The sequence below is a fragment of the Mesoplodon mirus genome, assembly GCF_964341445.2.
Source record: "Mesoplodon mirus genome assembly, chromosome: 3".
In the NCBI taxonomy this organism is placed as follows: Eukaryota; Metazoa; Chordata; class Mammalia; order Artiodactyla; family Ziphiidae; genus Mesoplodon; species Mesoplodon mirus.
This window is the reverse complement of record NC_138978.1, coordinates 59,219,920-59,247,534: the sequence shown is the minus strand read 5'-3', so window position 1 is coordinate 59,247,534 and position 27,615 is coordinate 59,219,920. Positions and strand designations below refer to the sequence as shown.

Here is a 27,615-nt window from a genome sequence, read left to right as displayed (position 1 = left end):
GCCGATGCAGGGTACACGGGTTCGTGCCCCGGTCTGGGAAGATCCCCCATGCCGCGGAGAGGCTGGGCCCGTGAGCCATGGACACTGAGCCTGTGCGTTCAGAGCCTGTGCTCCACAACGGGAGAGGCCACAGCAGTGAGAGGCCTGCGTACTGCCAAAAAAAAAAAAAAAAAAAATTTAGTATTCCATTGTACATTCATTTAGCCAAAGCCCAATTGAAGGACTTAAAATTGTGCCCAGAATTTTGCTACTGAAACAGCAATGAAGTATGAGCCATGTAGCTAAATCTTCAAGTACATTCTCAGTTATTTACAGAGGTAAATTTCCTACAAGTGGTATTTCTGAGACCAGGGATAAAGATTGCCCTACAGTGACCTTTTCAGCTTGACTTTCCCCCCCAGTGTTTTCCTGGACTTTCTATACCATTTGTTCACCAAGAATTTATTGAGCACCCAGTACATGCCAGACATGCCTGGATAAAGAGATGAACTCTCTGAAGCACAAAGTGCCATAGATGTTGTCAGAGAAAGCTTTGGGTAGCTTCAGATAAGGACATTTCTTCCCTAACCCTCACATAAGCATTGTCAAGAGCGAAGAGAGAGGCCTAGCACTCTATATGCTTTTGTGAAGAGAATTCTCCCTCCACAGCAACCATACTCACAGTGGGGTTCCTTACCACTGCCTGCCCTGAAACCATTATAATCTCATTATGCCTCTGTCCCCTGTTAATGTCAGTTGCACAAGAAGCCCAGGACCCTCAAGTCATCCCTCACACCCAGAGCTAATCCCCATGTGGCTCTTAAGGACAGTGAGATAGCCTCTACTGTAGTACTCCATAGCTCTCTTAGTTTTTCTCTTTTTTCACCACCTGCCATACTACATATTTTATTAACTTATTTGTTTGTCTTCCTCTCCTAAAATGTAACCTCCTTGAGAGCCAGGGTATTTATTTTGTTGGCTGCTTTGTGCTTAGAGCTTAGAACATTATGTGGAAAATAGAAGGTATTCAAAAAATTTTTGCTGGGTGAATTAATGTTAAGCCTTCTTTTTTATATTCTGTGTCTTGACATTCTATAGCTGAGGATTTTGCAGGTCTGATTTGTGTTATCTGTTGCTGCTGCCTTTTACTCTCTGTGTCTCATTTACTTGTGTGTTTTATGGATTTTGACTTTGAACTCATATTCTTTGGATTTTGTCTGTAGGAATTCTTCAAAATATAGATTGAAGTTACACTCATTCAGAGATCATTTGTGTTTATTCTTATAGTTGCATGGGGTCACTACTTACCCAGGACCAAATTAGTAACTCTACCTGTTTTTAATTACAAAAGTAGGGTGAACTGGGCTACAACAATGTGTGTGGGATTATCAGCTTGTGGATGTAAATTATCAAAAGATACATATGTCAAAATATATGTATGTGTATTTATCTTTTGATAATTTATAACCACAATCTCCTTGGTACTTGGCTGTATATATTTTTCCCACATGCCAAGGTCCAGACAGGCAAGTTTCCTTGTCCCTTTCTGTGCAGCAGGTTTTATCCTGTTTATCCTTACACTGGAAGTGTAGCCCCCTTTGGGCTTTCCAGCTTTATTAGGTTTCCCCATCTTGGGTGGACTTTAGCTTGAGCTGATTTCTAAAAGTCCAGTCTCCTCAGATCTTTAGATTTCTCAAGAGTATCTTGATTTTTCACATGAAATCAGCAATTTTTAAATGTTGACAATCAATTCAAATTTATATTTTTAAGTGCTGGACAAAACAGTTACCATGGGTCATATTTGAGCTTTGGTCTACCAGTTTACAATCTCTGTTCTAAACAGATTGACCCATGTGTATTGTATATATATGATGCAGGATGCAGTTTGTTGGAATACATCTAGTAGATACAGTAGCCACAGATTTGGAGAGAAAGGTCCAATTTTAGATTTCTGCTTCTTTTTCTCTGTAAATATACTTGCCAGATCATGTGTCTAGATTTTTCTGTTCAGGAAATATGACCATTAAATCTACAATATAAGGAAATATAGGGCATAGTCCCTGCCCTCAAGGTTTTACATTCTATGTAAAGTAGAATGTGCAAGATGGATTGAAGTATCATGAGTTTTAAAGAAGGAAGACCATCTAGGAAGTCACTACCTCAGTCTGGGCCTGCATTAAAAGAGCCAGAGCGAGGGCATGATGACACTAGAAGGAAAGGGGCAGATACCAGATATTTAAAGGAAGAAGTGATAGGAGTTGATAACTGAATGAATGTGGGCTAAGAATAGGAGAGGAATTATGTTCGTGCTTATGTGATCAGTAAAATTCTAAAATTTCTTTTAGTTTGCTCATTTCTCATAAACCAGACAATATGAAAGATTTTATAATTTATAAAGGCTCAACAAATGTAATCAGTTTTTATATAATAAGGAGAAAAGGAAAAATCCAACTATTGGGGGAAATATTTTGGCTGATGTATTTATATATATTATCCCCTTCTAGTACCTTCTCAACATTAAAGGACTGCCTTTCTCCTTTAGTAAACAAAAATAAATGTGCACAGGCACATCAAGATTTCAAAATATCTATAGGCTTCTCAGGTTGGAAAGCTTCATTGAAATAGACTGTCAGTATTCTCCTAAATCAATGCTATTAGTTCCACTTATGGCACTTCACTGGCATCTGATTGTTTGAAGGGGCTATAGGGAAACTGATGATGTTAAGTAAGATAGATTACGGATCACATTCAACTCTCAGTGGGCCTGGCAGGCATAACTCTCATTATTGCTAATGGGAGTTTTGAGTATAAGCTTTTGTGTAACTAAGAGTTTACCATTAAAAATCTGTCCATCTCCTCATCCTTTCAGTAGGTTGCAAATAGCTTTAACTTTAGGTGTAACTGATTAATTGGTTGGGACAGTGGCCTGATTGTAAATGATCAATGCCCAGCAGGTTCCCCCAACTTCTGCCCCTTTTTAGTTCCACCCTAGAATAAAGAAAACAATTTAGAAATTACCAAGCACTTTTACATGCATGGTGTCACACTTGAATCTCTGCAATTCTGTCCTGAAAGTAGGTTAGTGTCTTAGTTCAGGTGGCTATAACTAAGTACCAAAGTCTGAGTGGCTTATAAACAATAGAAATGTATTTCTCACAGTTATGGAGGTGTCTGAGGTCAAGGTGTCAGCATGGTCAGGTTCTGATAAGAACCTTCTTCCTGGTTGCGGACTACCATCTTCTCATTGTCTCCTCCAGTGGTGGAATGAGGACGAGAGAGTTCTTTGGGGTTCCTTTTACAAGGGCACTAAACCCATTCCCAAGGGCTCCACCCTCATGACCTAATTCCCTCCCAAAGGCCCCACCTCCTAATACCATCATATCAAAGGTTAGAATTTCAATGTATGAATTTGGGGGAGACACAAACATTCAGTCCACTGCAGTTGGGCTTACCTACTATTTCAATTTAGAAACTTGACTATCAGTTTGCCTTGAAGTTTCTTGTTGAACATCACAAGGCTTGCACACGTGAAAACAGGATTAGAACCTAAGTCTCCTGGCAACAAGTCTGTTGCTTTTTCCAGGGCTCCAAATTGCTTCTCAGCCATTCAATTTAACAAGTGTTAAATTACATGTGTGGCTTCATCAGGTTCTGAGGGTGGCAAGAGTGCACAATATTGCCACGGCTCCCCAAGGACTTCGAGTTTATTTGATCAAGATCTGTGTACATATAAAATGGCTACAGCATGAATTGTGTTTTCATGAAGTATTTTAGGAATGTAGTGAAAGGAGAAATCATCGTGGCTGTTCACTGGGGAAACTTTCATGGAGGAGACCTGTGGGTGTTCATAGCTGCTCGGTAGCAAGTTAGGTACCAAATTAGGTAACTCATCAAGAGGATGAATACCTACTCTGTGTCGGGCACTGTGCTGGGTGCTTCTCTTACCTTCTCTTATTTAAACCTACTCTCCACTTTACTCTCCACTTTATACTCTACTCTCCCTCAACATGCAGGCAGACCTATGGGCTAGAACAGAGAGAGGGGGGATCTATTGTGTATATGGTCTCACTTTATAAAAGAAAGTCCTGACCCACAAAAAAATGCTTTGAGATAATTATGAAAAGGCCAAGCCATCAATCAAACATTTTGCCAAATTTAGGAAAACAAAACAAGAGAGAATATAAGTACAGAGGACGTTAAAGGATCAGCATCTTTTTTTGTTTTGATTCTGTTTTTATGAGATTATTTTATAAAACTTCCTATGTACAGCACAGTGACTATAGTTAGCAATACTGTATTATATATTTGAAAGTTGCTAAGAGAGTAGATCTTAAAAGTTCTCATCACAAGAAAAAAATTGTAACCATGTGTGGTGATGACTAGATGTATTGAGGATCAGCATCTTTTAAACAGACCCAGTCTTTGTGGCCTAATACTTGGGGGACAGTCAGCTTCAGGAGGTCAAGATGCTTTGCTCACCGAACGATTGAGGAAGGTGATCCCTAAGGACGCTCATCTCCCTGGACGAGTTTCTAAAGCTATCAAATATGGTTTACATGTGTTTTTTAGAACTTTTATTCAATGTACTTTTTGTACATACATGTTTACAACACATACATACTTTTGTATTCATATTATTAAAAATTTTTTCCCTAATGCCCTATGTTCCATGACAACAGTTTTGGAAACACTGTAATGGTTGGCCAGCATTGGTGCTGGGTGGTACACCGTTCTCCACAGCTGTCGCCAAGTGTACAACTTGTTGCCAAGGTGCCAAGTTTACAACACAGAGGAGAAAGGCTTCAAGCAATTGCAAGAGAAGGGGGCAGTGTCAAACATGAGGTCACAGGGCTCAAAGGAGGAGGATAAGAAGATGCTGGAAAATTAGGTGGAGAGTTGACAAACAAGAACAGTTCAATTAGGGTATGTTTTTATTGTGGTGAAATTAACATACATAATATGCTATTTTAACCATTTTAAGTGCACAATTTAGTGGCATGAATTATTTACACTGTTGTGCTACCATTCCACTATCTATTTCTAAAACTTTTCCATTACCCCAAATAGAAGCTCTGTACCCATCAAGCAAATAACTTCCCATTACTCCTCCCTCCAGCCCCTGAGAAACACTAATCTACTTTCTGTCTCTATGTATTTCCTACAGTATTTGTCCTTTTGTGTCTGGCTTATTTCAGGGTTCATCCATGTTGTAATATGTATCAGAACTTCATTCCTTTTACTGGATGGATATTATTCTATTGTATGTATATACCACATTTTGTTCATTCTTCTGTTGATGGACACTTGGATTGTTTCCACCTTATTGGCTATTGTGAATAGTGCTGCAGTGAGCATTGGCATACAATACCTCTTTGAGTCCCTCTTTTCAATTCTATTAAGTGTATACTAGGAGTGGAATTGCTGGTAATTCTTGAGGAACTGCCAATCTGTTTAACTTCTTGAGGAACTGCCAATCTGTTTTCCACAGGGACTGCACCATTTTACATTCCTACCAGCAGTGTATGAGTGTTCCAATTTCTCCACACCCTTGCCAACACTTGTTATTTCTGTTTCTGTTTGTTGTTTGTTTATTTGTTTAATAGTCATCTTCATAGGTATGAAGTAGTTTCTTATTGTGATTCTGTGTTACATTTTCCAATGACAAATGATGTTGAGCATTTTAAAAATTGGGTTGTTTGTCTCTTATTGAGTTGTAGGAGTTCTTATATATTTTGGATATTAAACCCTTATCAGATGTATGACTTGCAAATATTTTCTCCCATTCTGTGGGTTCTCTTTTCACTTACTTTTTTTTTTTTTTTGTATTAGCGAAGTTTTACTTCTGGAGGGGATATATGTATACATATAGCTGATTCACTTTCTTTTACAGCAGAAAGTAACCCAACATTGTAAAGCAATTATACTTCAATAAAAAAAAAAAGATTTGCTTAGGTTAAAAAAAAGTTTTACTTCAGTTTTTTTCCTGCTTATAAATAACTTTGAAAAACTTGATATGCATGAGGCTAACATAGCTGTTATTTAAAGGCAATGTAGGGGCCACTGAAAATGTCTCTCTGACAAGAGACATTGCTCAAAATCTTCCCCACGCTGGGGGTGAAGGCAGGAGGAGGGGGTAGAGCTCTGCCATCAATCCCCTGCCCCAGTCCCCCTCCCCATGGTGAATCAGACTCTGCTAAGTTGACAGCTTGGAGCTCCTAAGGTTACCTGAATATTTTGGTGTGTTAGGGGAAAATGCCAGGGTTTCAAGATGGCCCATGTGCCAGCCTGATGGGCCCTCAGCCAGCACCTTCTTCCCACTCCAGCCACAAGAAGAGCCAAGCTCCTGGCTGGCTGGGGCCTGCTTGGGCCCTTGGGTGGGAGGTAGCCTTTCACCCCCAGCACCCCTCCCCACTCCCCACCAGGAATTTTTGGTATCACCTGTCTCATGTGGTATGAGATGCTGCTGAGGCCTAGTCGTGGCTCTGAGGCAGACAGTGAGGGGTGGCAGGCAAAGGTCCAAGGACCGCTGGGGGCAGTCCCGGCACCTGCAGCTCTAGGCTGCCCCTACTTTTATGTTTATTTCCAGACTGTGGACCCCCGCAGGGAGGGTTGGGTGGGGCATGGTGATGGCAGCCTCATCCCTGTAATAGGAGAAGAGGGCAAGAAGGGAGAGACAAAGGGTCATGAGGACAGGGACAGGGCTGAGTGAGAACCAGACAGGAACTTGCCCTGAAGTTTGCCAGCTGTGGCCCGCCTGAAACAGAGCTCTGCTTCCAAGGGGACCCCTCAGGTCAGCCCAGCTGGGTGACCACCCAGGGCATAGGCAGGCCAGACTGAACCTGGGGCCACAGCATTAAATAACATTGGCAGAGGAGGACTAGTTGAGGACAGGGCATGGTGAGTGTTCAGGGTGTGATGCTGCCAGTGCCCAGCCATCAGAAGGGGAAGCAGCGCTCCTTGAAGTGACTCACGTGGTCCAGGTTGGGCAGGCAGGCATACTGGCTCGGGGCAGGAGTACCAGAGGTGCCTCCTCCAGGGCGGAATGTGGTCCTGGATCATCTCCTTGTTCACAATGCCCGAGCTGTAGTCCCAGGCTTCAGGGGCTTTGTCTACCATGTACCAGAGCTTGAAGCAAGTGGAATGTTCGTTCCTGCAGCTCTGGCTGCAGAAAAATGTCCTTCTTGGTCTGACTGGCAAAGAGCAGTTGGCACACGGTGTCATCCAAGTCCCTCATGATGGCACGGATCACCTGTAGCATACAAGTGATGCTTGTTCCTCCTGTGATCATGTGAACAGACTTCACTTCTTGATGGGGTTGGATTTCTTGTCTGGACAGATGGCAAACTTTGCTTTGCCCTGGTAGACTAGCAGCCAGCTTGGGCCCTGGAACTCAATGATGTCTCCAATCTTCTTGTTTTCCAGGTATGGGGACATCTTTACTTCCAGTGGGAAACTTGGGCTGGGTGTCTTTGAAGTAAACCTTGATGACCAGGTCCACTAAAGCCCTTTCATCATGGCTGGAGATGGTGTAGGGCTCAATGGTAAGGTTTTGGTGGATTTGAGCTGAAAAGTAGATGTGATGGCCTATGAGGAGGCCCAAGATGTAATGGGGCCGTAGCAGGTTGAAGTAGAACCACTGGGTGTTATGGCTGATGATCTCCTCATCGATAAGCCACAGTGAGTACTTGATGTCCAGGCTTTCAAAGGTAATGGCTGGGGCCCAGTGCTGGATAGCAGGACTATAGAGGAACCAGGCTGGGGAGAGCACCATGTGGCCCAGTGTGCTCAGCTGAGCCCTGTGGTGGTGGCTGCTGCCCCAGCCAAGAAAGTTGGGCTACCTCTTTTCACTTTCTTAATAATATATTTTGATGCAGAAAAGATTTCAATTTTGATGAAACCCAGTTTATCTTTGTGTGTGTGTGTGTGTGTGTGTGGCTGTTTTGGGTCTTTGTTGCTGTCTCTAGTTGCGGTGAGCAGGGGCTACTCTTCATTGTGGTACACAGGCTTTTCATTGTAGTGGCTTCTCTTGTTGCGGAGCACGGGCTCTAGGCACGCGGGCTTCGGTAGTTGCTGCACGTGGGCTCAGTAGTTGTGGCTCACAGGCTCTAGAGCTCAGGCTCAGTAGTTGTGGCGCATGGGCTTAGTTGCTCTGTGGCATATGAGATCTTCCTGGACCAGGGCTCGAACTTGTGTCTGCTGCATTGGCAGGTGGACTCCTAAACACTGTGCCACCAGGGAAGTCCTTATCTTTTTTTTTTTTTTTTTTTTTGTAATTGCTCATGCTTTGGTGTCATATCTAAGAATCCATTGCTAAACCAAACGTCACCAAGATTTACCCCTAAGCTTTCTTCCAAGAGTTATATGGTTCCATTTTGAGCTAATATTTGTATATGACGTGAGATAAGGCTCCAATTTCATTCTTTTGCATGTGGAAATCCAGTTGTTCCAGAACCATTTGTTGAAGAGACTAATCTTTCCCCATTGAATGAAAGTAGTACCCTTCTGGAAAATCAATTGGCCGTAGATGTATGGGTTTAATTTCTGGACTCTCAATTCTGTTTCATTGGTCTATATGTCTATCCTTATGCCAGGATCACACTGTTTAGATTACTGTAGCTTTGTAGTAAGTTTTGAAATCAGTTGTGAGTTCTCCAACTTTGATCTTCCTTTTTAAGATTATTTTGGCTAGTTTGGGCCTCTTGCAATCTCATATGAATTTGAGGGCGGGTTTTTTTCATTTCTGAAAAAAAGGTTGCTAGAATATTGATAGAGATTGTGTTGAATCTGTAAATCACTTTGGGTAGTACTGCCATCTTAACAATTTGAAGTCTTCTAATCCATTAACATGGATGTTATTCCATTTAGTTAGGTCTTCCTTAATTTCTTTCACAGATGTTTTAGGTTTTCAGTGTACAATATTTCACCTCCTTGGTTAAATTTATTCTTAGGTATTTTATACTTTTTGATGCTATTTGAATACTAGTGGAATTGCTTTCTTTATTTCCTTTTTGAATTGTTCATTGCTGGTGTATTGAAACACAACTGATTTTTGTGTGTCAATTTTGTGACCTGCAACCCTGCTGAATTTTTTTTTAGCTCTAGTAGCTTTTTTGTGTATTCTTTGCAATTGTCTGTATATAGAATCATGACATCTGTGAATAGAGATATTTTACTTCTTTCTCTCCAATTTGTTTCCCCTTTATTTATTTTTCTTACCTACTTCCTCTAGCTAGAACTAGTGTTGAATAGCACTATTCAACTAGTGTTAAATAGCAGTGATGCAAGTAGGCATCCTTGTCTTGTTCCTACTCTTAGGGGGAAAGCTTTCAGTCTTTTACTATTATGATGTTAGCTGTGGGTTTTTCATAAATGACCTTTATCATGTTGGAGAAGTTCCCTTTCATTCCTAGTTTTCTGAATGTTTGTATCATGAAAGGTTGTTGGATGTTGTCAAATGCGTTTTCTGTGACAACTGAGATGATAATTTTTTTTTACATTTTTTTACATTTTCTATTAATGTGGTTTATTACATTGATTAATTTCCTTATGTTGAACCACTCTTGCATTCCTGAGATAAATCCCACCTGATCATGGTGTATAATCCTTTTAATATGCTGTTGGATTTGGTTTGCTACTATTTTGTTCAGGATTTTTGCATCTAGAAAGGATATTGACCTGTAATTTTCTTTTCTTGTGATGTCTTTATTGCCTTTGGTATCAGTGTAATGCTAGCCTTACAGAATGAGTTGGTAAGTGTTCCCTCCATCATGGTTAACTGCATCAACTTTGGAGGCAGATGGTGTCAGTTTTAGTCCTGCTTTTGCCACCAAAAAGTTTGTAATAAGTTCTTCATTATTTAACCTCTCTACACTTCAGTTTCCCATCTATAAAATAGGTGTGTTGGGAGTATTAATTGGGATCATTCATTGTAAAGCCAGTGGTGTGCTGGTAAAGGTTTAAAAATCAGCTCTTAGGGGACTTCCCTGACAGTCCACTGGTTAAGACTCCACGCTCCCAATGCAGAGGGCGCAGGTTCAATCCCTGGTCGGGGAACTAAGATTCCACATGTTGTGCGGTTGGGCCAAAAAAAAAAGAATCAGCTCTTAGAGAAGGTGGGAGTGGGAAACCCTGATTTGTAGTGTTTGCCTATTTCCATGGTGTAAATACTCCTGCCATGGCTGATTTAAAGATAACATTGTGAAGTCATCTAAGGTGGGGATGAGAAGAAGTGCACACAGTATGCTCTCATGAGCCAGTGGGAGCTGACTCCAGTACATCACTTTTTAAAAAAAGTATGAAGTACATAATAAATGATCAATCATGAAATATTATCACTTCAGTTGCCTTTAACAAAAAGCATAAAATAAAATGATTCCTGAAAAGTCAAGATATAAATCTACCTTTCTAATGCCTTATGTTCTAAAATAATTTATATTCTAGGTACTTTGAAATGTTATCTTCAGATGGTCTGTCCTCTGTGGGAATCACATTGCATATCCCCTTACTATCTCTAGATCTTGTAACATTGTTTACAGTGAACATAATCACAGGGCAGATGGTCTCTGTCCACAAGTCTGTCTGCCCTGCTGGCAATTGACCGCACCTGGAAAAACTTGTTACTCCTAATTGCTTAACCTTGTTAACCTTGAAGGCTGCTGGAAAACTTACAGGCATCATCCTGCCTTGGCTCCCTGGTAACTAAGGTGTTCTGCCTGATACTGGTCTTGACAGCAGTCACCACCCGCTCATGCTTTCCCTAGAGGGCATAGATTGCCCAACCACCTCATAAGGCAAACAATTCTGCCAATGTCATGTCCTCTAGACTTCTGCTCAGACCCAGGCTTAGGAACATTTATGAAGCAAAGACTGTCTTGCTCTGTTCCCTGGGCACCTTGTCCCAATTCTTTTACCAAGTCACTGTTCTCCCATGTTCCTTATCCACCCATCTATCCATCCATCGTCCATCCAACCAAGACTTACAGAGTGCCTCATGGCTGCAAATACAAAGATGGTATATGGTTTCCACTGTCCATAAACTCACAGCCTGGGATGGGGTAGGGTAGAGTGGAGACAGATACGCAAACAAATAGAATATATTGTGATAAGGGAAAGTACAAAAGTATATGCAAAGTACTCTGGGAAACTAAAGGAGGAATTCTGCTTGCCTCTGGAAGTTAAGGAGGTTTTCGCAGAGTGTGTACAGGTAACCATAGTGTAAAGCAGAGGCTCGGGGCCAGATATGGTAGACTTTGTGTGCCTGACTGTGCCATTGAACCTGATCCTTCAGCAACAGGGAGCCTTTCTTTTCTTTCCTTTTTTTTAATTGCCCTGCATCTTAGAACTTCAAGGCTATGGTCCCTGTTAATAATAAAAAAAAAAATAACCAACTTTTTAAGGGCTTATAATGTGCCACATATTGTACTAAGTGCTTTAAAATCATTATTTAGCTTAATCTTCACAACAGCCTTGGAAAATAGAAATTATTATCATCCCCACTTTACAGATGAGAAAAAATGAAATTTAAAACTCTAAGTCACATAACTAGGAATGGGTAGAACTAAAACCCAGCTCGAATTCAGTGCTGAGTCTGTGCTCTTAGAAACAAGCCAGCTGAACTTGGTATAGTTGAGGGCCTGGGAAGAGTGGTCCCATCTCCCCACACCAGCCTCCCAAAACTTCCTCCCATTTTACAGTGCTCATACGTTAAACCCTCTTACCACCTACCTGGGCTGATAGCAATGATCTGAAAGTAACTTGTTTAGGAGGCAGCGGTAGTTAATGTGGAGAAGGACTTCGAAGGATGTTGACAGCAGTGGGAATTTACTTCCAAGAACTGCGGTTGCTGTCGGTTGACGTTGAGGTAGTGATTAATATGCTCTTGTGTGATTCAGCTAATGCCCCTCCCAAATATTGTGTTAACCCTGTGAAAAAAGCACATGTCCAACTAAGCTGAATGTCAGACCTCTGTGTCAAGTCCCATTTTACATTCTGTAGAAGGAAAAGCAGTCCCACTTAACACTGCTTACCAGGTATTATTTAGTTGGTGGCATCCAACTAAATAATTTAGTTGGTGGCATCCTTGGTCAACTCGTCGACTAATTTAGAGAATTTGGGAATCATGTGAAATTCCTTCCTCTGCCTCAGCACCCAGATCTAAGCAGTCATCACCCACTTTCTATTCTATCTCCTCAGGTTTTTGACAACTTCTCAGTATCCCTCCCTGGTCCACTGCCTTAGATGTTGGTCTCATCACTTCAGTTTGAAGCTCTACAATGTTATATGATTAATCTCCTTGCCCTCCAATCCATCTTCCACATTATCCCTATATTAGTGGTTCTCAAAGGGGATGATTTTTGTCCCCCAAGGCATATTTGGCAATATCTAAAGACATTTTTGTCATAAGTAGACCAGGTGGACTGGGGAGTTGAGGGGGAAGAGTGGAGGGTTGCTACTGGCATCTAGTAGTTAGAGGACAGAGATGTTGAACATCCTACAGTGCACAGGACAGCAACCCTACCCCCCCATAACAAAGAATTTTCTGGCCCCAAATATCAGTAGTGCTGAGGTTGAGAAACCCTGCCCTGGAGTGATTCTTCTCAAATAAAAATCTGCTTACATACCTCAAAAACACACTGTTTATTTTGGGCAGAAGTTTTTGCATAAGGCCCATCTTTTCTTATTCCCCAGTCACACAGCGTATACTTATTACTGCCTGAATGTGCCACTTTCTCCTTGGTTCCTGTAACTTACCTGCTACTTATAGCTTCTTCTTCTCATTTTGATTTCTTCAGGCTGGGTTTCATGGTTCTTCTCTTGATCACTTTTAGAAGAGCATGAATCATACTGAATTGTTGCTTATCTATCTCCTCCACTACACTGTGAGCATCCAGAGATCAAGGAAACCATGCCCCATAGGGTTAACAGAAACTGGTAACTAACAGAAATTCTTGAGCTTGTCTTAACAGCTTGCTAAAAACCCCCTCTGCTTGTAGCCTGCCTTCACTGAGCAAGCCTTAATTATTTTGTTGCAAATTGCATAGCCTCCAAGCTTCCCATAGCCTAAACAGTAAGATGTTTGCCCAAGTTGTTTTCCAGGAACTTGGGGTCAGCTGAGTTTAGTTTGAGCTCCAGCTGGCTAAGACTGGTTGGGACCACTGACCCTAAAACTGGGTCTGTGCAAGTCAGAGGGCCAACAACTGTACCCTCGGATCATGCCAAGTGCCTCCATGTTTGAACATGCAGGCCATGAAGAAGCATGTAATTCAGATACTCCTGTGCGGGACCTGATTATCTCACCTTTCCCCATGCCTAAAACCATGCTTCTTTATTCCTGAAATATCCCAAGCTCCTCCCCTTTGGGGAGGCAGATTTGAGATTTATTCTCCCATCTTCTTGCTTGGCTGCCTTGTGAATAAACCCTTTCTCTGCTGCACACCTTGGTGCCTCAGCATTTGGCTTGCTGAGCTTCCGACAAACAAACGTGGTTCAGTAACATCAGGAACTGGGTCTTTTTTTTGGAATCTTCAGGACCCAGTGCAATGCCTGGTATAGTGGAATGGATCTGAACTCAACGAAGGACCCCTGCTCATTCCATTTCATGAGCCCTGCAAAGCAACCAGATTTGTTCTCGGGCTTTTCTGACTTTCTTTTTTCTGTACCCTTTGCCTTACCTGAAATACTGTTCTTTCATGTTTCAGTCTCCACTCATATCACTCCCACCTGTTCTTTAAGGCCCAGCTTGAATAAAAAAAAATCACAATAACTTACTAAGCCTACCACTTATGTCAGGCCTGGCATTATCTTAGTTCACTTTCAGCATAGTCTTTATGAGGAAGGTATTATCCCAATTTAACAGGTGAAGAAAATAATGCAAACAGCCTTGAGTGGCAGGTGAGGCAAGACATTCACTCAAACACCCACAAGGTAGGCAGCTGGACTGACCTTCCCCACTTGATTCTCTTTTCTTCTCTGTTATCTCTGCTGTTTCCTTCCAGAAGACACCCTAGAGATTGTTTAGTCTGCCCCTCAACTCTTATGAGTAAACTGTGAACTGTTTAGGGCAGGGGTCCTCAACTATCCCTCCACACACACACAGCAGGAGGTGAGAGGCGAGTGAGCGAAGCTTCATCTGAGGCTCCCCATCGCTCGCATTACCACCTGAACCATTCCCCCCTCCCCCCCAAGTGGAAAAATTGACTTCCACAAAACCGGTCCCTGGTGCCAAAAAGGTTGGGGTCCGCTGGTTTAGGGTAACACAGGTGGTTAATGGTGGGAGCCAGACCTAAAACCCAGAATTCCAGATTTGAATGCGTTTCTCACTCACCACGTACCACACCCAGCACTTGCTCCACATGAAGTAAGCTGCCAGTAACTCTCCAAGTCTCCAGGAATCCTCCAGCAGGGTTGGTGGAGTCAGGGCACATGGGGAAGCCTCAGTGAGCAGTGAACCGAGCTGCAGAAGTCTGATCATGCATAGCTTAGGCAGATTCTCATCCAAGGATTTCTGGGGAGAAGACACTGGAGTATTTTAAGCATGGGGGTGAGTGGAACACATTTGAATTTTTAAAAGCTCACTGTGTAGAATTAATTGGAGAGTGGATTGAATACAGAGTGACAACTTAAGAGATGTTGTGGTCCTTCAGATGAGAGATGGTGGCAGCTAGGATCATGTTGTCGGAACAGTTAGAGAAACAAATGGACTGGAGACATATTTAGGAAGTAAAATCACCATGATTTGGTCGTAGACTGCCTATGAGGTATGAATCTGGCTATAGTGTGACCTTAACTAAGATAATTAAGACTTGACTTGTTTCCTCAAAGATAAAAGGAAGATAAAACCTACTTTGAGGGATTATTAGTAAAAAATGAAAATCTCTGGACACACATTAGATATCAACAAATGTTTTTATTACTATTTATAAGTTTTTAAAAAACTTCTAAGACCTGAAATACAGAATGGGTTGGACGTGAAGTAACCTGTTAACGTTGGAAGGTTAATTTCTTAAGTTCCTATTACTCTCATGCTTCACAAGCTCACCTCTTGCTCGGTGGCAAAAAGGGGCAGAAGACCGTAAGAAATGCATCGCAGTGCACAAAGATATGGTGAAGGGCACTCCAAATTCGAGACGGGTAAACCTATGGCCAAATCCTGACAATTTCACTTTCTGCGCTCGCAGATCTCTCATTCTTGCATTGCTGTTTCTAGAATACATGGTGAAAAGAAGGGAGTGAGGGTTGGGGGAATGAGAGAAGCCGCATGGGGGCGGGGCGCGAAGGCTAGAGGCGCTGGGTCCTGCGCGGAGGCGGTTCCGCCGCCTCCGCCTTCACCGCGGTCCCCGCCCCCCTTTCCGGGGGCAGCCGCGCGTGACGTCACGAGGAGGCGGGACCGGCCGCGGGGTGGTAGGCGGGGCCAGCCGCGGGGCGAGGCGGGAGGCGGGTAGCGCAGGCCGCGGCGGCCGCGGAGTAGCTAGCAGCCGCAGACTGCTGAGCCCAGCGCCCCAGCCCTGGTAGCCCACACCGCGCCCCCTCCTCAGCCCCCGGTGCGTGTACGCTGGGGCTCTGGGGGGCTGGCCGCTTAGGGAGCGGGCCGCCCGACCCTGACCCGCGCAGTGACCCGGAGCCCCCCGGCCCAGGCGCACACGGAAGTGGTGAGTGTCACCGAGTGGAGGTAGAGAAGCCTGCGGCGCCCGGAGGCTAGGGGCGGGGAGCCGGGCGCTGGCGGGAGACGCGGCCGCCGCTCTGGGGCCTCGCGCGTCGCGCACCCGGGGCCGCTCCTCGAGCGCGACTCTGGACCTGGGGGCCGGGCCGGGGCGGGGTGGGGGCGAGCGGGGCCGGGCGGGGAAGGCGGGGGATTTCCAGCTGAGCGGAGACTGCCGGTGCCGGGAGGTCGGGGGCCGGGGGCCCCAGGCCCGAAGGGGAAAGGTTAAGGCTCGCTGCCCCCTCCCCCAGAGCGCACACCAAGTTTTCATAAACAAGCCTGGGACGCGCTGACATCCTGTTTATACCACCCTGAGATACAGGCGCGGGCTTGAGGTTTGACGTCCCTCGTTGTTGCACCGAGAACTTGACCGCCAGCCCTCTGACAGAATTGCCGGGGAGCGGAAGGAGGATTTTTCAGGCCTCAGGACGGATGCTGAGCGTCTTAGCCATTTGACTTCTTTGCCATCTCAGCGAGAGAAAGTTTCTGGGATTTGGGGCCCAGTTTGGGGCAGGGGGGCGTCTGGGGACTCAGGAGACGCCCCCTGTCCTTTTAGGTTCTGTTGGGACCCTGGCCCCAGGTAGCGGGCGGAAAGTATGAAAGACGCTCACTGGGCGAGATGGCCAGGGAAGAGGAACAGTGAGAGCGAGCCCCTCGGGGAATTGCGAGTCCTCCTGTAAAGGGACTAGTTAACCGAAACTGGGGCTGGTCTCTGGCTCCATGTGTAATTCCTCAGACCCCATCCGCACGCCGTCGCCAAGCATCAGAGGGAGACGTCGCTTTAGCAGGACTAGTAAACACCCCTCTCAAGTCACTCCCCTAGGTTCCAGGGATGTGGGCGCCTTGGATGTGTTTACCGAGGAACTTCTCTAGGGGACTAGATAAAGGGTATGATTATTGCCAGGTGTTTGTGCACATTTTTTTTGTTTTTTTGATTGTATATTCTTTGTGAATTCTTGTGTGTCCATGGGAAAGGGGATCCCGTCCTCCGTGCCACTTCTCTTAATACGTGGCTGTGAGCTGTCTTATGCCCCTGGTTGGATACAGGCTGTTGACTTTTTTTTTTTTTTTTTCTTTTAAGAGTCCAGGGCTTTTTTCTCAGTGGCAGGAGTTTACAGTTGTATAAAATTGTTATTACTTTTTTGGGGGGAGGAAAGCATTAAAAACCTGACATAGTTAAGTGGTGAGTGTAATGCAGAAACAACCAGATATGATCATGGAGTGTTTGATTGTTGGCTATTTTTTTTTTTTTAAGAAAAATTTGAGTTATGGGCATTTACACGGTGGAAAAAATTTTCAGGATGAACATTTTATATTGATTACATTTTTTGTTCCTCTCTTTCCAAAACTCTATTTTGTGTTGTTTCTGGCTTTTGCTTTGGGTGACTGGTGTTTTTCAAGACCAGGCAGTCATTTTTATTTAAGGATCAGTGTGTTCTTTTGTACTTTGTGGTGAAGGTTAATGGAGGCTACAAGGGTACCAGACACTTTGGGTACAATATGCATTGTAATATGGAGAAGATGTCTCCTATGTATAGATCCAGATCACATTTAAAGACGCAGGTACATCATACCTGCATGATTGTGGACATTATGAATAGGAATAGTCACAACCTATTTAACTTTGCATGTCATATTAACTAAGCACTTCACCGTATCTTAGTTTCTCTAAATAGCTACAAAAATGTATTTTTTTATACTAGGATTGCAGTGTGACACTCCATGTTGAATAAAGCCAGTTTAGTTTCCCTATTCCACAGTACACTAATTGCTTATTATTATTGGGAAGTGATGATAGAGGGTGAATAAATTATACATACATAGATAAAATAATTCAAACATTTCCCGAAACATAACTACATTTCAATTTGTTGTAATTTAGTCAGTCTTAATATCAATTTGGCTCATGCTTTATATGTACTTGTAATTATCTTTAGATCAATTGGCATCTACCTTTTACAGATGTAAGTTGTTAAGGGGAATTAGCTTGCAAAATGTTTTCAATTGAAGCATTTGCTAAAAAGCTGGTAGAAAGTAAGGAATTTTGAGGGCAAAGTTGCTTTTGCAGGAAAAGAGACTCATTAAATGGCATGAAGAAATTTAAGCTGAGTGCTTTTAAATGGGATAGTGAGGTCTGCCAGTTTAGATTCTGGGTTCACAAACACTAGTGGTTTCAACTGCAGACCACAGATTCTAATAATGTTTTGAAGTTATCATTCAGTTTCTTCTGAGTAGCTGGAAGTAACACATATATTCGGACAGAAACCCAGCTGAAGCAAGTATTGAGAATGTATAGGTTTATACCCATTTTAATAGAGTGGACACTAAGGTACAACTGCATTAATAAGGTTTATTAACAAAGACCAAGGTCTGTTTTCTGACTCCTCTGTTAAGTGTTTCCTCCCCCCACACACATTATTTTATATATCTTTATTATGTATATACTTATGTTCTAATGAGGTCATATGCTTTTAGAAGATTTATCATCTGAGATGTGAGTATTTACAAGGAAGTTTTTCTTGTCCATTTCCACATTTAAAAAAATTGTTTTTAAGTGGTTAGGGAATTGATTAATTACTGAATCTTGCTGAGCAAGCAGCATCTGATGGTCTGACTTATGGTGGTCCAGTGTTCTGTGGAGCCTTATCATAGAATAAAGATGCCAGAAAGAACCTCACAGATTCTTTTAGACCAGTGTTCCTCAGCTGGGTATGATTGTGCACCCAAGGAGATATTTGAGGTTTATGGAGACATTTTTGATTGTTAGAACTGTGGGGGTGGGGTGGGGTTGAGAGGAGGCAGTGTTACTGGCATCCAGTGGGTAGAGGCCAAGGATGCTGCTCAACATCCTACAATGCATGGTGCAGCCGCCTACAGCAAAGAATTATTTGGCTCACAATGTCAATAGTGCTGGTCTTGAGAAATCCTGTTTTGGAATGCCAGGTGGGTAACAAGAAGATCCTGGCTTCTGTCATGGCAAGCTGCTTCACTTCAGGCCCCTATTTTCTTCATCTGTAAAATGAAAATAAAAATATCCATCTTGGCAATCTCACGAAGCTGTTGGGGAAAATTAGGTAAATAATGGATGGAAACTGAAGTGCTACGCAAGTTATAACTATTGTGAAGACTTTTTTTTTATTGAAGCATAGTTGTTCTACAGTGCTGTGCCAGTCTCTGCTGTGCAGCAAAGTGACGCAGTGATACACATAGAGACATGCTTTTTTTATATTCTTTCGCATTATGGTTTATCACAGGATATTGAATATAGTTCCCTGTGCTATACAGTAGGACCTTGTTGTTTATCCATGCTATATATAGTAGTTTATATCTGCTAATCCTAAACTCCCAGTTCTTCCTTCCCCCACCCCCCTCCCCCTTGGCAACCACAAGTCTGTTCTCTGTAAGACATGATTTTTTTAAAAGCAGATGAATTGTTATATATACTGGTCGTTGAGGAGAAAAGGGGTTGAGGCAGTATGTTGAATGCCAAGATTGGAAGGTTTGATGTTACTGAATTCTTTGTTATTCATTTTTTTGGTAGAGGAATTATTTAATGTAGTTATGTTATTATTAGAACATAAATTTTTTAACTGTTTTTTTAAACATAAAGATTATTTTCTCACTATAATGAGGGAAAACTCGCAAAAAAATTAGAACATAGAGGAAAGTAGAAAGTAGAGGAGAAAAATCATCCATGGTCTACTCCCTTTTCCATTTAAGGACAATAACAATTAGCAATTTCTTTTCTGTTAGAGTCATTTATATTGGAAGAAGAGTTAACGATGAAAAATGCGGCAGTAGTGACCAAGGAAGGTGCTGTTTGTTTTTATGCCCTTTATTTTCTCTTTTCTAATAAATATGATGTACGGGCAGTTACATTATAGGAGACATTAGAGGAATTGGTTCACTATTTTTATACTTTGCCGGCTAACCTCCAAGCCGTGTTCTCGTTTGGCATGTTGTTTCCTCTCTGCTTCTTGCTCTCCCCTGAATTCAGCTAGGTGTGCCACTATTGCTTCCTGTCTCAAAACCCTATGGTAACATGGGGTTTTAAACATCTGCCATGTTGAAATGACCGGGTTTCTGGGGCAGGAAACTACTTCCTGTGAGTATTCTTTCCTCTGAAGTGCACCAGCTTTTTTGGCAGTTTGAGGCAACAAGAAAGCATAAAACTTTAAGTTCATTTCTGTGGTATATTTACTTCTGAGGTTTTATGATCTGTGATTCTTAACAGCTGGCAGTGGGCACACAGTTTTTTCCTTGGTGCTCTATGAGTAAACTGCCGATCCTGAGGCAAGACCTGCTTTAGAAGCAAAATGAAAATTTCTTTAAGTCTACTCTAGGCAGAAGACAGAGCTGGTCTTTGTTAAGATATTTTTAATCTGTGGTAACTGAATTTACTTACCAGTAATATTCACACAGCATTTTGTTCATCCATTTATTCATTCAGTAAATACTTTTTGAGCTCCTGCTATGAGTGTCAGGGAGTGAATAAACAGAACAAAACAGGCAAAAATCCTGCTTTTATAGAGTTTACATTCTGGTGGAAGACCCTTGAGCCTGTTCAGAGTTTCTCAGTTGCAGGTTATACACGGCAGCCACTCTGACTAGAGCAGGGTACTGAGAGGCAACAGAAGGAGATAGGGCTGGACATTCAGGATGGGGCCAGACTGTGAAGACTGCACAAGTCTGTGAGCAGTGTGAGGTCAGGGACTGTGACCTGTGTTGAATGAATGAACAGGGAAGATGGGAAGCCATTCACAGTTTTTGAGCTCAAGAATAACATCATTAGAAAATGCAACAGCTGTGAAGCACTGACAGTTCTATAAAGGGTCAGCTTCATTTGACCATTGTGCAACTCTTCATCCTCCCCATCACAGAAAACATTCCTTACTTATCCACCACTTATCAACTGTTCAGAAGACTACTAGGAAATAGAAAATGCTTAGAGCCAAAATAGATGTCATGAAGTCTATATATGCTTTCCTTATAGTAGAATAAAACTTATTTTTGGTTTGCTTTTAATTTATAAAGGATTTATAGACAATCTACCTAACTGGTTTTCAAGTCAATAGGAGATTAAATACAAAAAATGCAAGAGATGGGAATTGTTAAGAGGATGGATACAGGAAGGCACATTCTCTGAGGCAGGCAGTGTTAATTTTTATATTGGAAGTGAATGAGGAGAGGTTTATGAAAAGCAGAGCCATAACTCAAAAAGTGAAGCACCTTGGGTGGGGCCCTTTAGTGGAGGGGCGAATGCCATGGTAAATACCTTAGCGTATTGAAGGTGTCACTTTCACAGTACAGTATAGTAATTGGTGTTGATAATGACCAGTCCATTAAGAAGAGAAGAGGTCAAGTTGTGGAGCATAATGGAAATGAGGCCAGATATTTCTGGACTCCAGCAGAAAAGGGCAGCCTGAGGGCTTGGGAGGTGTGCAAGTGGTGGGCAGAGGTGGGGGTGGAGTAAGAAGCTGCAGTCAGGATTATGACAGGACAGGCTTGAAGAAGAGGTTTTCTTCATCGGGAAAACGCAGTGAGGAATCTTTGCTTCACAGAAGGAGCTTTCACTCTTCAGGGAAAGTGATTGGAGTGATCTGCAAGAGGAGGCTGCCTCTGCAAAACTTAAAAAGGGGAGCTGCGGCTATCTGCGGAGAAGGGGGTAACAGCTGGAACCCACCCGTTGGGGTGGTGTGGGGGACTAAATCAGGTCAACTAAATTACGCCTCTAGATGGTACACAGACTGATTTACTGTAGTTTAGTCTTGTTTTTCATAATCTGTGTTTTTGGAAGCTCTGGAGCTGGACTGTTGGTTTGATCCTAGCTGTAAGAACGTGGGCAAGTTATGCCTGTTTCCTTATCCATAAAATGAAAGTAAGATAGTACCTACCTCGGGCTTCCCTGGTGGCGCAGTGGTTGGGAGTCCGCCTGCTGATGCAGGGGACACGGGTTCGTGCCCCGGTCCGGGAGGATCCCATGTGCTGCCGCGGAGCGGCTGGGCCCGTGAGCGGAGCTTGCGCGTCCGGAGGCTGTGCTCCGAAACGGGAGAGGCCACAGCAGTGAGAGGCCCGCGTACCGCAAAAAAAAAAAAAAAGATAGTACCTACCTCTAAGATTGTTTTGAGAATTGAGTGACTACACCTAAATACCCCTAAAGATTTTGGAATGTGCCAGGTACATGTTGTGAGCTAAACATTTGTTAGCGCACACTCTCTTTTTTTGTTCCTCCTTCTGATTGGTGAATATGCTTTGTGTTAAAAACAAAGAGCTCAGATTATATTCAGAGTGCCTTAAGATGGTAGGGAAGTGTGACCCATGAAATGCAAAACAAAGAGTAGCTGATACATTCTATATTACAAAGGCTTCAGTTAGAAATGGATAAGTCAAAAACATTTAGGCACCTAAAGAAGGCAGTTTCTCAAATCTAGAAGAGTTTAGTATATAGACCGCACCAAGGTGGTAGATAAGTTATTTTTAAGAAAAAATGAGAAACAAAGTTGTTTTTAATTTAACTTTAGATGCCATCCAAGGTATATAATTTGGTAGGAATGTACTAGACTTCCCGGGAAAGTCAATACTGTGTTGCTCTCCCTGATTCAGTTTACTTAGCGAGTGGTGAGCTGTTGGCAGAAAGGCACAGGCATACCTGTTTGTAAAATGGTGTCTTTAGAGTTGTGTGGAAATTTAAAATCTTATAAATCAGATAATATGCTATGGAGTTTTGCTGTTTAAGGAATTATAAAAGTGTAAGAGAACTCTTAAATACATGTTGTTTCCCCTGAATGCTGTTTTATTAGTTTCTTTTTCCATGTATGTGTTGCATTTCCCTAAAACAAGATTTACCCCAAATATAAAATTGTACAAAAAGTTGGTCCTTCCTCCTAATCATATTTTGAATATATCTGTAGTCCTTTCTTAGTAATGTTTATGTTGCATTTATTCATATTCTCAAGAACAGTAGTTGTCATGTGGCTTGAAAAGAGCTCTTGATGATCGTCTCATCCCATGTGCTTTGATACCAAAGACATTAGCTGTCTCTTTTCCTTGTCTTTCTATTTGCGAAGGAAAATAACAGTAGAACTCCCTAATTTTTATTGGGTGGGGGGGGTGCAGTAGGTAGGGAAGTCCAGCTCAAATGGTGAACAGGCTGACCTGTAGGTATTTAAAAGAATAAATTTAGATCTATTAATTTCAGGTACATTAATTCAGACAAGTTTGAATGTATAAAGTGGGAATAGATAAGAACAATTTGTAATTAATACAACTCTTGTTTTTAATGGTGTTTTAAAGGGCTTAAGGGTATTAGAACTGACAACAGTTCATTCAGTTAAGCACAATTATATCTGCAGGCTTATTTGCCAGTTAATTAAGCTCAACTGTAGCAAGGCTGTAAATTATAGCAATTTTTTCAGTTAGAATTTAAAATAATCTTTTATGTTATGGTGAGAGAAAAGACAGAAGAAAAATATCAGGGAGAAAACAATCTACCAAATATATATTTTCCAAGTGAAAAATCTTGTTATTAAACTAGTTTAATTGATCACACACAGGGAGGCAGACAGATGTGACTCATACAGTAAAGAAGTGCACTGGATGTTTGGATGTTTTGCCAGGTACACCTGCAAACCCATTTTAGGGCTAGTTCACAAAGGACAGACTTAAAAAAGGAAGATGCTTAATGCCTAAATTTAATATTCTGAACGATTTTGTTCCAGTAAAGCCGTCTGTAAAACTTTAGGCAGGTCTGCTAATCACTGTATATCAGTTACCTAATTGGGAAAATCATTTGATGTTTGGTGGTATCTCCAAAACACCCCATCTTTTTACTTGTTTAGAATGACCTTCACTCAGTTGGTCAGAAGTAGGAAGGGGAGGTCAGAGGAAGCCAGACTGGCCTGAACGTAAATTGTAAGCCTATTTGATGTGGATTTGTGAAGTAGGCCACTTGGGATGCACAAACTGGCTGAGATAAAAATGCTCTCAGGTTTTCATGTTCATTCCATTATGCAACAATTATCTGTAGATTGCATATTATGTGAGAACAAGACGGGCCTGATTTCTGCCCTCAGAAGCTTCCTTGCTACTGGAAGACACAATAATTCAACAATTATTCAACTGCTTGTTTTAATTATGCTGAGTACCTGGAGAGATGTCTTAGTTTGGTATAAAGCAGAGGTGGGGGGCAGTAAGAAGAGGGGGTCTTTGTGACACATTTTTTTTTTTACGTTGGAATCTGAAGGGTGAAGGAGTTAGCCGGGCTAAGAGAGTGAGGAGCCTGTTAGCGCAGGCTCACAGCGTGCGCAAAGGAACTGAGGTGGAACCAACACTGCTGGAGCAGAGAGGACCGAGAGGCAGGCTGGTGAGGTCAGACTTGAGTCACTGTATGAAAAACAGAAGGGTCCCCCCCCCACCACCACACCGGGAGCACCTCTGCCCACTCTGCTGCCAAATGCCTTGAAAGCCTTACTTCCTCCCACTCGCTCATTCTTTAACCCTTTGCAACCTGCCACCTCCACACACTTGAGACTTATTCTTTGAGGTCACCAGTGACTTTTTGCTGTCACACTTAGGGCTTTTTTCTGTGCTTGTTATCTAAAGCATTTGATGCTGCTGAACACCCCCTTCCTGAAAGATGTCCCACACCCCACTGCTGTCTGGCTTCTGAGACACAATACTTCTCTCCTTTCTGTCTGTGTCTTTGCTCTCTTCTCTTTGGTGTCTTTTCTTCCTCTCCTCTCTCGCCGCCCCCAATACAGACTTTCCTAAAGGTTCTGAGAATGGGAGATCTTATTTATTCCTAGAACTGTGCAGATGACCTGCTTTCACCTGCGCTCCAGTTGTCCCTTTTATTCATATTCCTTCTTCTCCGCTCCCTACCTCCCCAAATACCGGCTGAGCAGCTTTAGGCACTGGCCAAGGCACTGGGGACACAGTGGGGAACAAGAGGCAGGACCCCGTTCTTAAGGAGCCAACATTCTAAGATGTTAAACATGGTGATAAATAGGTGCCGTTACGTGCAATAAAGAAAATTAAGTATGGTAATTGGTAGAGAATGCTTAGATGGGTAGGAGAGGGGCTCCCTCTGAGGAAATGACATTTGGGCTCAGACCTGAATGATGGATGATGAGCAGGAGCCAGCTCATGCCATGACCTGGAGGAAGAGTACCAGGCAGGGAGCAGCAGGTGCCGAGGCAAAGGACTGACAAAGGATTAAATCTCCAAAATTTACAAGCAGCTCATGCAGCTCAATAACAAACAACCCAATCCAAAAATGGGCAAAAGACCTAAATAGACATTTCTCCAAAGAAGATATACAGATTGCCAACAAACACATGAAAGAATGCTCAACATCATTAGTCATTAGAGAAATGCAAATCAAAACTACAATGAGATATCATCTCACACCAGTCAGAATGGCCATCATCAAAAAATCTAGAAACAATAAATGCTGGAGAGGGTGTGGAGAAAAGGGAACACTCTTGCACTGTTGGTGGGAATGTGAATTGGTTCAGCCATTATGGAGAACAGTATGGAGGTTCCTTAAAAAACTACAAATAGAACTACCATATGACCCAGCAATCCCACTACTGGGCATATATACCCTGAGAAAACCATAATTCGAAAAGAGTCATGTACCACAATGTTCACTGCAGCTCTATTTACAATAGCCAGGACATGGAAGCAACCTAATTGTCCATGGATATTAATGGCATCATTTTCCAGATGAGCAAACAAAGCTAATAAATGGCAGAGCTGGAATTCAAATGTGCAGCTCTCTCACTAAAAACAAAACAAAACAAAAAACTTTCTACTCTTCCACTGTCCTCCAGCTTTACTGAGATCTAATTGGAAAACGCTTCAACTCTTAAAAAAGCCTTCTTTCTATTGTCTTGCTAGTTGTCCCTGCTCCCTTTTATTTCTGACATTGGCATTTAAATGAGAACCCATGGAACACGTTCCTATCCTGTTTTCCAACCTAATGCTTCTGAAGCAGTTTTAGGCTTTTGGAGAAGTGTCTTTAGCCACCTGTGTTGTATTTGGTATTGTTAGGTGCTAAGTAATAAAGAGGATCTGAAAGGAATTTTTATTTTTTTTTGGCAGGGATGAGGGGGTGGGAGGTGAGACGGGTAATGGGGTTAATTTAGCTGTCCTAAAGATAGTTTAGTATTTTCCTGTGAAATATCTTTGACATTTTAAAATCGAACTTGATTTACTGTTATTTTATATTTCCTGGTTATTATGTAACATGTCCCACGATTACCTGTTGGGATCTGAGTATACTAGATGTGTTATGAAAAGCACTCTGGACTTAGAACCAGGAGGAGCCGGTCTTAGGCTTTCCTCTGACACTAGCTCTGTTATTTTGGGCTCATAATTGATCCTCAGTTTTTCTCAACTGTAAAGTGGATTTAATAGAACCTATCACCAAGGTGGTTTTGTGAAGGTTAAATGAGGTAGAACACTGCTTCAGACAGTGCCTGAGATTCAGTAGCATTTAATAAATGTTAGTTACCCACCCCCATCCCAAATATTGAGCATTGCCAGAGAGTCTGTAAATGTAATGTTATGTAACATTTATATGTTTAGAAGTGGGGACATTATAGATACATATTATTCAAGTTATGAACTTCTGATGCAGGAAGCCCACTTACGCAAATAGCTGGGTTCCCACTACTACAAAAGCATCAGTATAAGATAGTGGTTCCGACTCCCAAATCTGGAACCAGCATCTGTGGGTTTGAATCCTGCTTTATTTTACAAGCTGAGTTTATTTTACTAGCAAGTTATTCAACCTCAGTTTTCTCAACTACAAAATGAGGATAATACCACCTACCTTATACGGTTGTAAGGATTAAATGAGCAAGTGTGTATGTTTGTATACCAACATCCTATAAGGGTTTGCCACTGTTATTATTATCCTCCCATCTTCTCATTGTATAGACAGCCAGTAAGTCATCTGGAAAGTCCCTGAGATTCCATCTCATATCTTCTCTGATCAAGAGAATCCTCCGTACATCATATACCTGTCTTTTCCCTCTGTTTTCAGTCTCTTCCTGGTTACTGCATTTTAGTTCATGCTACCCTTTTCTCACTTTCATCAATCCCCTTTTTTGTACATTTCTTGCCTAGACACTTAAAAAAATCTGTTTTTGTTTTATGTGAAACCCCAAATATTTTCTAATAGTGACTGATAATCCCAGCTATGTGTTCAGGATACTTTTATTCCAAGGAAGATGAAAGTTGTATAATCTCAAACAAATGAAAAAAATGTATGTAAAGTATTGTTTATGGAATGCTTATTCTGTGCCAGTCATTCAGATTAATAAACTGAGACTTAGAATGGTTGAATAATATGTTTAAAGGCACCCAGCTTTTAACTGGCGGAACTTGGATTTGAGTTAGGCCAGGCCTACCTGGCCCTTGGTCTCAAAATCCCTGAGCTTAGTTGCCATAAAACTACAGGCACCTCTTCGCCACTCCATCTGCACCCCTTATTAACGTACACTTGGCTTTCCCTCGAACTTCAGCTTTCAGATGACAAGATCACTCCTGGTTCTCTTTGGCTGCAGTAATATTTTCTGCTCATTTGCTAGGGCAGCTGTATAGTGTTTCAGATACTTTGTGTTAAATTGGCCTTTTGTGTGTTGGCTTGGAAACCTAACCACATTTATAGTAGTGTGTATTGGGGGAAAATGTGCTCCAAATTTCAAACAACCAACTGGGAATGAATTTTTAAAAAGGCCCAACTGTTTATAAACTCAAGACTACCAGTGTAGTTGTTGGTCTATATTACCTTCGTTGATATACTTTAAAGGCTTATGTGTCATACTTGAACCAGACACATTCTGGAATCGTATACACATTATTGCACCAATTTGCTTAGTTGTCTGTCCTCATCTGTGGCTGACCTTTGTATCACCAACCACTACCATTGT

The 27,615-nt window shown here is 42.2% G+C and overlaps 1 protein-coding gene and 1 pseudogene across 4 annotated transcripts in view; one reads left to right on the top strand and one right to left on the bottom strand.

Annotated features, from left to right (window-relative positions):
* Positions 1–6,914: 6,914 nt before the first annotated feature.
* Positions 6,915–15,164, bottom strand: LOC309799138 (NADH-cytochrome b5 reductase 3-like; annotated as a pseudogene). Its single transcript has 3 exons — positions 15,017–15,164; positions 11,704–11,821; positions 6,915–7,790 (listed from the first exon to the last, which is right to left on the bottom strand). The product of its transcript is annotated as an NADH-cytochrome b5 reductase 3-like (transcript).
* Positions 15,165–15,391: 227 nt separating this feature from the next.
* Positions 15,392–27,615, top strand: part of JAK1 (Janus kinase 1) — a 136,202-nt gene continuing 123,978 nt past the window's right edge. For all 3 annotated transcript variants that reach the window (XM_082613376.1, XM_082613374.1, XM_082613375.1), the window contains exon 1: positions 15,392–15,626. The gene's annotated coding sequence lies outside the window, so the exon portion shown is untranslated. The remainder of the gene's footprint in view (positions 15,627–27,615) is intronic.